Raw genomic sequence first — 11,170 nt, 5'->3', positions numbered from 1 at the left:
TGAGACACAAGGTTTTGTTTGGCGGTCTCTCCTGGGACAGGTATAGTCTATCTGAACCTACTACATGGGGTATTAATGAGCAAACATAGCAGAACTTGGTAGATGCTTGGCTCCCTACTGAGGTCATGTCCTACCAGTGACTAGCTGATGGGGGTCAGGTGGTGGTCTCTGCTTGGGGTGTTTATTAGCGCGAACAGGACTAGGGGCAAACAATGCAGCCATTTCTTACCCATGGTGGTGCAGAGTTTGCAGAGTTTGTTTTTTAGAAGGCCCTTGAGGCATTCCATTATGCCATTGCTTTGGGGTGGTATGCCGAGAACAGCTTGTGAATATGCTCCTCAGGGTACAGATGTTTTTGAATATTTATTTATGAAATGTCACCCTGTTGTCTGCTCGGATGACTTCTGGTACCCCCCACCTGGGATGACTTCTTGAACCAGATAGGTAACTGCTTCTTTAGCATTGCAGTGTGTGCATGGGACCATTTCCATCCACCTAGAGAAGGGACAGACCGCATCGATTAGATATCGGTAGTGGCATGCCTGTCAAGCATACTGTGGACTCATTTAGGTACATGGAGATCATTTCTGCCGTGTAGGCAATAAAACAGTCTTGTTGTAGAGTGGGGAGGAAGCATGCTATCTTTAGGGGTGTGTGCCGCGAGGTGGAGCTGGTTCAGGGTGGTGTGGAGTAGACTTTGGGACATGGCGGGTCTCCCTGTAAAAATGTCCCTGTAGATGAGATTGTGGGGGGTCTGTGTGCATCGTCTAGATTCCCTGATTACCTGCTCATGTGGTAGAGCCACTTCCTGTATTTCCCTACGGTATAATTCAGACAGTTCGATGTACGGCCGTTCGGAAGGTGATGAAGAGTCTCTGGAGGTTGCTTCTCAACCTCCTTTACTAGGAACTTGTGATTGCTCCCATGGGCCGCCTCCTTTGCGGCCCGGTCACTGAGTGCATTGTCCTGGGAGATAAAGTCCTGGCCCACTGTATGTGTTGTGCACTTGACAACTGCTACTCGTTTTCGCAGCTTCAATGTGTTGATGAGGAGCTCTAACAGATCCCTGTGCATTGCTGGTGTGCTATCAGATTTCAGGAAGCCCCTTCTCTTCCATCTACTAATACTGGAATGTACGGTAACATAGGTTGGAATATACCCTGGTGATGTCCTCTGTCCCTTGTGTGAGGGCCTCAATGAGTGCCACCAATTCGGCTGCTCGTGCAGAGAGGCACGGGAGCAGTGCCAGCTGTGCTGTGATTTGCAGGGAATCTGAGGATGTCTGACTATCTCCTGTGACCACTGCTGCACTTGTGTGCCTAACACCGGATTCTTGATCTACGACAGAGGAACTATCTACAAATATGACATTACTATTGGGGAATGGGTCTTCTTCTGCCTTGGCGGACTCGTCTGGTGCCTGCACCGGGCAGTCGTGGACTTCCTTTACTTCATGGGCAATGAAGATGGCTGGGTTGCGATATGGTACCGCACTATGTTGAGAGCTGGTCTAGATAGCATAAGCTCATATTCTGAGATTCGTTGGGTGGTCAAGGTGCCTTTCCCTTCCTGTATGATCGCTAACACTGCATTTTCAGTGTACAGTGTGAGGGGTGCCTCCATGACAGAGGCTGCGGTGGCTAGCGCCTACTTGCAAGGGAAATGTCCCTGCATTACAGAGTCAAGTTGAGTACTGTAATAGGTGATGGGTTTGTGCCCTAAGGGGTACTTCTGGGTGAGCACTGCCATCATCACCCATCCATCGCTAATGCAGAACAGGAAGAACTCCTTCTTATAGTCTGGGGTCCCAAGTACGGGTGTGTTTGTGATTTCTTATTTTAATTGGGTGAAGGCCTCCTTGATCTCAGGGGGTCCATGTTAGTTGGGTACCACTGGACTTTACATTCTTCATTGTGGCCAGCAAGGGGGCTCTGAGGCTGCTGCAGTCGAAGACCTATTGCCTGACGTAGTTGCAGAGCCCGAGGAATTTTTCATCTTCTTTTCCTGGGGTAACGCCATTGCTGTAGTGGTGTGTGTTCGCTCAGGGGTGATCTGTCTTCCTGAGGCTGAAATCAGCTGACCCAAATAGATGATCCCCTACAGTATGTACTTTATTTTCTCTTTGTCCACTTTGTAGCTTCTCTTTGCTGACATAGTGAGGAGGGCTATAGTGTCTTTTCTGCATATCAGCTCAGTGGGGCTGCATCTCAGGATGGATATCATCAGCATATTGTAACAGGATGCTTTTACTTTGGAAATTGGACAGGTCACACCTCATCATCCTATTAAAGATACTCAGTTGCTCACAGTACCCTTGAGGAAACATTTGAAAGAGATGTTGGGCTCCTCTAAATGTGAATGCCGTTAGGTACCTGCTGTCTGGGTGAAGCAAAATGCTGATTTAAAAAAAAGAATTTTATGACTGAGTACACATCGTCAGTTGGGATGTTGGTGAGTATGATGGAGGGATCTTGTACCACAGGGAGCTCTGGAACCACTATATCATTTAGGGGTCATAGGTCCTGTACAAGACACCAAGGTCCCACCTTTGCCTTCTTCACAGGTTTATAGGAGTATTACAGAGTGACACCCCACCCTGAGTACTCCCTGATCAATGAGGGCCTGTATCGTGGGGGCAATGCCTTCCTCTGCTTCCCTGGACAGTGGATACTGTTTCACTCTGGGGAGGTTGGCACCTTTCCTGAGTGTGATCCTAACCGGTTCCACGGCATTGATAAGCCCCACGTCATGTGGTCCATTTGCCCATAGCTCTGGGGCTACCTATGTGAAATCTTGATCCCTGAGGGATGTTGCCACGGTGAAAGGCACCAAGGCCCTGTGTTGTCTATGGTGTCTTCAAAGACTATTGTAGAGGCTTCTGGGTAGTCTGAGGTCAGTGAACAGTTGTTCCTCTGTTATGTCTCGTACGTGGAAAGCTGGGTCTAAGAAAATAACTCATGCCCATGTGACTGGATTGTCGTCAGAGTCCATCAAGACACTGTAAGTGGATCTCCACTGCCTCGACTGTCACTAGTTCCTCCTCCTGGTGCTCCCACTCTTGGTGCCATTCGTTATGGCAGAGTTCTCAAAAGTCGGTCCTGGAGGGCCAAATCCGTGCTACATTTTTAGCATATCCGCAGTTAGATAAATGTAGTTATCCTAAAAATCTGGCATTGCTGTGGCCTTCAACGACTGACTTTGGAGAACCCTGCCTTATGAAATAAGAATTCCTTGGGCCGCTGTACTTGTCTCCCAAATAGCGTTGGGGCATTGGCCATGAGGGTCAGGACTGCCCTGGAGAATGGGAGCTGGTTTATTGGTGAGGGCTGGACTGTGTCCCCTTATCAGAGTTGGTTCTTAGGGCCATATATTGTAAGGGGGACAGCCCCAGGGTTGAGCAAGTCATGGTTTTATCTTTTGAAAAGTGTATGGCCATGTTTAGTTTATCTATCAGAAGTGAAGTATTTCGGTGAGGGGAACCCTTTTCACAGTCCCTGAAAACCCCTATGTGCCCATGATGTTCAGTGCTAGGGTAACATTTCCTTCCTTGTGTGTGGTCCTAGCGTCCACTAGGAAGGTGTAAGGTATGTCATTGATAGCCACCGTCACAGTGGGTTCCTCATCCGACCAGCGTGTGACTGATAATACAGGACACTTGGAGTTTCCTAGGCACCTTCATTGGACCCAGTATGGGTTTTGGGTCTGGAACACTGAGCTCCCTCCCTATACTGTTGCTCCTCCTTGTAGAGCGGGAAACCTGGGGACCTTTGTTAATGTTTGGAATGGGTTCTCTGCTGTTTTCTAATCCTACCATAGGTGTAGCCTGTCCATCCTTGTTTGTGGTGAGTAGGGGGCTCCTAGAAGCCCTCCTTCAGATGGGGCCCACTGGGGGGCATAAGTGTTCTGCGTGTGAGTGGTTTGCTATTGGGCTGGTGCTGGGTGTTGTATGTGTTCCTTGTCTCCCACCTGGATCTCTGTGATACATTCGGGTCCTTCAATCTTCTATAAGGTGTCCCATCTTACCACAGTAGAAACATGCCTCATAGTCTGTCGTTGGGCCTCACTTTCCTCTTTCATTGAAACCTCCTCTTGCCCATCAATCATTAGTTTGGAATTCCTGGAAGTTCTGTGTGTCTCTTCCCATGGGGATCCGGCCATTCGTGTGGATGCAGCTACAACTGCTCCCTCCAACGTTGCCTCTTTTCATTTCTGCTGTACCAACTTGGCTGTGTCCCTCTAAACTCGGTACTATCTGTCTTTGCCTTTTTAGGTCTCGTCTGAGCCAGCTCATGCGCTGCTCTGGCGAGACATTTAGTTAGTGGGTTTTTAAGAGTTCTACCATGTGTGGCATACTGAGTGCGCTTACGCTCACAGGCACGAGCAGAGGTGCCATGTGGGTTTCCTCTTGCTCTACCGCGCGCGCTCCTCGCTCTGCCTCTATGTCTTGCTTGCCCCTCCCCCACCACAGAGCGTGTCTCGCGGCTGCGCAAAATGAAACCATGTGCTATGCTAAGCACGCACCGCGATCGCTTTCACTTTCACGGCCGCGCAGCTGTGTCGCTTTCACGGCCGTGTGGCCAATGCTTGTTGTCATTTCTTTTGAGAACCAGTGTTGTGAGTTTAGTAGCTTTTAAACCCAATGGAATGTTGTCTTGGTTTTTGCTTTTCAGTTCTTGTTTTGCTGCTTGTGAGAAGTTGGCCTGGTATATGATGATCACTATTCTAGTGAGCACCTTGCACCAGTCCAAACGACCCTTATGGTGATTGGTTGTAAGTCAACCTTATAGACCAGCTATCCTAATGGTAGCATAGACAAAAGCAGTCTTAGGCTAAACTCAAGAGGGCATATGAAGCCAGCTGTTTTACCATATGCAATCCTTTTAACATCAAATGAAAGGACACCACACAACTTATATTATAAAATATATGTATTTATTTCTAGAATAATCCCCTATAATCTTTATGAGCACAGAAGCACACACGTTAAACAAGGAACTTCATATAACATACAATAAGCTGCACAATTATGGATAGGCCGGGTGGCCCCTCAAACCATATATTAAAAAAGTGGTATAAGTACCACGTCACGAACAATGGTAAGGCCTAGGGCCTGAGGATCGCTGGGGCTACACTGGACTAATGAAGGTTAGGACATAGGAGGCCCACAGGATGCGGGTGCAGTGTCTATATGCAACCGCGTTTACCATACAAGTCAATGGTGCGTAAAAATTAGAAAGTTACTGTTTTAGGAGTCTTCCGACTGGACTAGAACTTCGCCACTTAAAACTAGGACACTAGAGGTGTAATGCACTACAGGAGCACCGGAGTACTCTCATTACCTCACCCACAGGAAGCGGGTGCATAGGTGCCAAAGTGCGTCTGGTTTCGTCGTGGAGTTCTATGGAGCCTGGAGGAAAAGATGCTGCAGGCGACCAGGAGAGAAGAGTCCGGTTGGATCCAAGGGTGGATCGAAGATGTAGAGTACCTGAAAGCAGAGGGGACTGAGTCTAGGTCACTAGGCAGTGACCAGGATGGAACCAGGAAGGAACCAGGCAATGTCGGGTTGCGATCAGGTGCTGTCGAGTAGTTTGTCTCCGTTGCCACGTGGACCAGGAAGTATCGATGACGACCAGGAGTTGAGCACGGGCTGTCCCACAAAGGCTCTCGCTGTCGGCGGTGTCGGTTCTCGAATCGGAGTCAACAGGCCTTGGCAAATGCAACCCACGCAGGACTCGAAGATGGCTTTTGGATCGGACCAGTAAGGTCAGATCGGTGTCTCCTTTTCAGGGAAGCTAGGGCCAGTCTGGAGCAACCAGACCAGCAGTGTAAAATTGAAGGTTCGTCGTCACAGAGGCCACTAGCCAACGGGCAAGTGACCGGACAACGCGTTGAGGAGGAAAAATGCAAAAGGGCCCCACACAGCACTCGATGAGTGTGGAGAGGTAATCTTTGATGCAAAAGCTGCTCGGGGCTGGGGCTTCTCAATCCCCAATGCACAGCTTCGAGGGAGCCTCGGAAGCTGCACAGGAAGCACTTTGCTGGCTTTCCAAGATGGCCGGTCCCACGTCTCACGTCGCCTCAACGGGTCTCAGCTTTGCTAGGACTGTGGATCAGGCTGTTGGAAGTCTGGGAGTCCAGGTCTTGTCAGTCTCTGTCGTTCGAGCTCCGGCGGGAGCAACGGCAAAGAAAACTTTTGAGCGCTGATGGTGCCTGCTTGCACAGGGTGGCCACTCCTTGACCACAAGGGAGATTCTTCAGTCTTCTACGTCGAGTAGGATGTCGAAGGGTCCAGAGTTTGGTATCAAAGTTTCAGTCAGGATGATCTGCTGTGCCATGGCACAGCTCCTACCTTCATTCCAAATCAAGGGGTTGGATCTCCTGCTAGGTCCCTCCTATGGGTGGGACCCAGGAAGGGGATGGTTACACCCCTTTCCCTTTGTCCAGTTTCGCGCCAGATCTGGGGCTGGAGTGCCCCAGCACCGGTTTGAACTGGACTTTGCATGGGACACCTTGTGTGCCCCAGGCAGTGTCTAGTTTCATTCAGCCCTCCCTGCCCCAATCCACTATCTCCTGTCTGGGGTGGTGTAACTCCTCCCTGTGACAGGAAACCTTTTGTCCATGCCTCCCCTGCCGGAGTTTCGGTCAGCAGCAGGAGGCCAGACTTATGTCTGTGGCAGCAGCATCCAATTTGTGATGCTGAGGCTCTGGTTAGATTTAACCGCGTTTAAGGAAAGTAACAGGTCTTCTCCTTCTAGAAGGGTGGAATGCTACCCCCGTCGCCAGGACTGGTGAGGGGGTAGCATTCCAAAGCGTATGACACCTTACACAACATGTTTTGATAAAGCCAAACCAAAGTTAGCAAGTAACCGCGAGGATTATAATGCACTTAAGAGTATATGGTTTGGCAATATCCCAGAACAGCTATAAGGACATGGTTCCGAAAGCTGCAGACCGGCTCAGCTCATGCTAGAGCACCATCTCACATAAAACCAAGCACTCTGCCTCCAGGATTGTTAAGGCCTGCCATAGGATTGACTTATAGGTGTATATGTGTCCAGATATAGGTTTAGACATAGGTATACTATATCTAAGCAAGGGGTGATTAAACCACTTTGTCCCAGCTGAGTGATCAGCCAGTTGTGTCAGTTTGGATGGCCAGCCAGGGGTGGCAAAAGATATGCTGCAGCCCCTGGTAGGCCTTGGATGCACCTATGCCCTGGGTACCTATAGTACACTGTACAGGGGCTGATAAGGTGGCCCAATATCCAATTGGTAATGTACCTAAAGTACATGGTTGTGAACTTAGAGAGAGAACAGCAGGGCTGTGGGTCTGATTAGCAGGCCCACAGCCACATTAAGTCGAAAACCAGTGTAGCAAAAAGCAAAAAGTGGGGTGACCATAGGAAAGCAGACCCTACTCTCCTACACTGCTCTTTAACCCAACAGGAAGCAGCTGTTAAGCAAGGACTGCACCTACCACCGTCTGACCACATTTTACTGTAATACAATACGTCTTCCGTGGGAAGTTTACTTTAAGCATCGTCAAACATGGGGTGGAAAGTTGCCCGCCTGATAAGTCTACACGCATTCCAATTATGCGTTTTCTTGATGTGCATGGTAGATGCATAGTTTTATTATAGAGGATATAGATGTACACATCATACATGCATCTAACCCCATCATTCAATGAGAGAGGATATTTCTGTTCGTCCACATCAGAATAAGACTTGCCCTCCACTCTTTTTCACAATCCCAAAACCTACTTATTTACTGACTTTACCTCGAAATCCAGTCAAATAATTAATTGTGTCTCTGTAAGCCACAAAAACTTTGCGAGTAGGTCGAGAGTGAAAAATCATCAGCACTGGCTAAGATGTCTCCTGTTCATGTTAGGTTCAGGTGGGCTTAAGCCCCTCCCCCCTCGTGTGTGGCATCCCGGGCTGAGACAGCTTCCTAGGCACACACACAGCCGAATACTTCACAGGCCTTTAAAAGACCAGCTTGTTAATGATGCTTTATATTTTTTTTTACCCCTTCTTGGAGCCCCTGTGTCTCTACTCTGCCTTTTCCTGGAAGAATTAGCCCCCCCCCCCCCCGAAATTTTTTCTTAGCCCCCCCAAAAACTTTGCTGTAGTGGCGCCTCTTGTTAGGTTAGTCTGTGTTTCCCACAATTCACTGTTAATAAACGAAATTCTACATATTAGGCATTGTAGTGTTCCACTTGGTTTTCTGATCCCTCTGGGGTTGTTGCCCCTTGACCAGTGCATTGGTGTCTACCTTGTGTTTGGCCATTTTCAGCTATTCATTGCCTGGAAATAGTATAACTCTCTCCTATGAGCATTTCCATTGTGGGTTTTCTGGTGTATTTTGAAACTCTGATTCTGCTGTGCAGATATGTATACTTCCTTGTTATCTTTTGAGGTCGAGCCTAGTACATTTGTGGTGCATGTTAGTTACCGGAAGGTGAAAGACACAGATGGGAGGAGGCAAGTTAGGCTGTATGTATTGCTATATTATAGTCTGAAGGCTTATGAGGTCCCAAAGGGGAGACCTATTGGCTATGCCAATGCTTGTTCTATTTTCTTGTTGTAATAATGTATGATATGAGCCTGTATCTCTGGCCATGGTTTTGTGTCCAACCCAACTTTGTTGTCTAGTCCATTTTGTACTTTGGTGGGCAGTCCCTTTTTAAGGATATTAAAGAAAAAGGTGAGCTGCAGGCCTGCATTAACCCATGGCTGTCCTGTCTCCTAGCCCTATCTTTCCTTCATTCTGCTGAGATCATTATTTATCCCTTTGTTAGGCTTATTAGTCTCTGCCATTAGTTCCCCTATGTCTGTGCGGTCAGGGAACATTTCTCTCAGAGCCGTCCAGATCTGATATCTATATGTGTTAAACCCTGCCACATCGTGTTGGTCTGGTTTGTGGGCTATGGCGAGTACGGCATTAGTGTGGTCACCTATCACGCTACTTAGTATGCTTTTAAGTCCCCTATAGCAAGTGTGATACCTGATGTGGTCTTTTCAAAGCAGGTTAGCCACTTCCCTAACCCCTCTAATAGGTTATGAAAGCTTAGTCCTAAGCCCTCCCTAGTCCATCTGGCCCAAGGGGAATACACAATCGCTGCAGCCCCCCGCTGGTGCAAGGGATATTGCATTGCTGCTGAAGGGGTGGTGCCATTAAGTGTAATGGGGTGACCCTGTAACCCTCAGAACCTGGGCGGGTAGTTAAACAAATATTCACGAAGCGGGATTGGATGGAGACGGACACCCTCTGCCGCAGTCTCAAGCGTTAGCTGAGACGTCCCTTGAACAGGATAATTGTTTACCTAGTGCCTTGAACACATCCTCAAGGACCAGTTCTTCATCAGCCCCCAGTGTGTTTAGTCTGCTGACAGACACAGAAAGACATTGCTCTCCAAAGAACATTGAGAAGGCTGTCCATTTTATTCAAGTCCTGATGAAGACCCGCCCCTGATGTACGTAGTCAGCGCATCAACACTAGGGTCGAAACGTCGACGCAACATATTTGAGATCTAACTGTACAAAGTCTGTTAGGAACAAAAGAAATTATTTTTGCCTTATTTGAATCATTGTGTATTTGTGTATGTATGTTTTTATCCTGCACCATTTTTCACAAACCATGTTGTTTTTGTATTGTATATGTTTATTTACCGTTTGGACAGCAGAACTAATGTCTGAAAATAATTGAAAACATTGAGAAAGTGTATGACTAAAGAATCACTTTACCTACTGGTTTGGTCAGTGTGTTTTCATAAAGTGCTACCATATGTTTACAGAGACATGAACATATCAGTGTAGTCACAGAATTGAATACTGATTCATTTGGTATTTCCTTCCGACAGAACCATTATTATTTGTTTAGCTGAGGGGTGGTGGGCCTGTCCTGAAAATATTCTTCCCACTTCTTGAAATATTGCTGCATGTAGAGGAAGTCCCAACCTGCGTTTTCCCCCTCATGCCTAATGCAATCCTCTGCCTGGCTATGTCTTCTGACTCAAATGACCCTTCGCATGGCCAGAGGAAACACAAGGAGATGATGGACGGAGCACTGAAACTTTTCAGACACTCGCACCCAGTCACATATCTGGGTGGAATCCATCATTATTCTTTAGCTCACTTCGCCACCCCTGTTCAGACTCAGCCATATTCAAATCAGTCTTGACCCTGTGCCTCATGGGAACAGTCCAGCCCGAACTGCCAAGCCAGTTCTTCTATGGAACAGAAACAAGCACCATGGGTCCAGTTTCGGGGTAACACCCCTCATTAGCCAGGCTAGCTTGAATCCAGGGGCAAAGTGAGCAAGGGACCCACATCTGGGCATACCCTGCCAATTTAGGGCGACAAAGCATACACAAGATGATGGACAGAGCACTGAAACTTTTCAGACACTCACCCCCAGTCACAGTTGTGGGTTGAATCCATTATCATTCTTTAGCTCACTTCACCACCCCAGTTCAGACCCACCCATATGCAAATCAGTCTTGACCCTGTGTCTCATGGGAACAGTCCAGCCCGAACTGCCAAGCCAGGTCTTACCTGGACCGTAAACAAGGGAGAAGGGTCAAGGCTGATTTGCATATGGCTGGGTTCCATTTGGAATGGCCTGGGGAGCAAAAACACTATGGATTTAGGCCCAGTTCTCTGTACTGGGGTGAACGTATGACATTGTTCTGCATTCTGTCCATCATTTGTTCTTTTTTTGCATTTGTCACCCCAAGTGGAACGGGTATGCTCAGATGTGGGTCCCATGCTCTTCATGCCACTGGAATCAAGCTAGCCTGGCTGATGAGGGGTGACACCCCAAAACCGGTCCTAGGATGCTTGTTTTCTGTCCAGGCTGGACTTTTCCCATAGGGAGCCGGGTCAAGACTGATTTGCATATGGCTGGGTTCAAACTGGAATTGCATTGGGAGCTAAAAAAGCAATAGATTTATGCCCAGATCTCTGTACTGGTGTGAATGTATGACATTGTTCTGTTTTCTGTCCATCAATTGTTCTTTTTGCATTTATTAGAATAAGAGGCCAGATCTGAAGTGTTAAACCCAGAAAAATAAGCAAACTTCTGTGCAAATACTGTTGAACTACCGTTCGGCGGTGTTGGGCAATGTTCCCATTGATGGTAAGTGAAAACATTACGTGGGATACAT

The sequence above is a fragment of the Lissotriton vulgaris genome, unplaced genomic scaffold, assembly GCF_964263255.1.
Source record: "Lissotriton vulgaris unplaced genomic scaffold, aLisVul1.2 SCAFFOLD_549, whole genome shotgun sequence".
In the NCBI taxonomy this organism is placed as follows: domain Eukaryota; kingdom Metazoa; phylum Chordata; class Amphibia; order Caudata; family Salamandridae; genus Lissotriton; species Lissotriton vulgaris.
Note: the sequence above shows the minus strand (reverse complement) of the source record.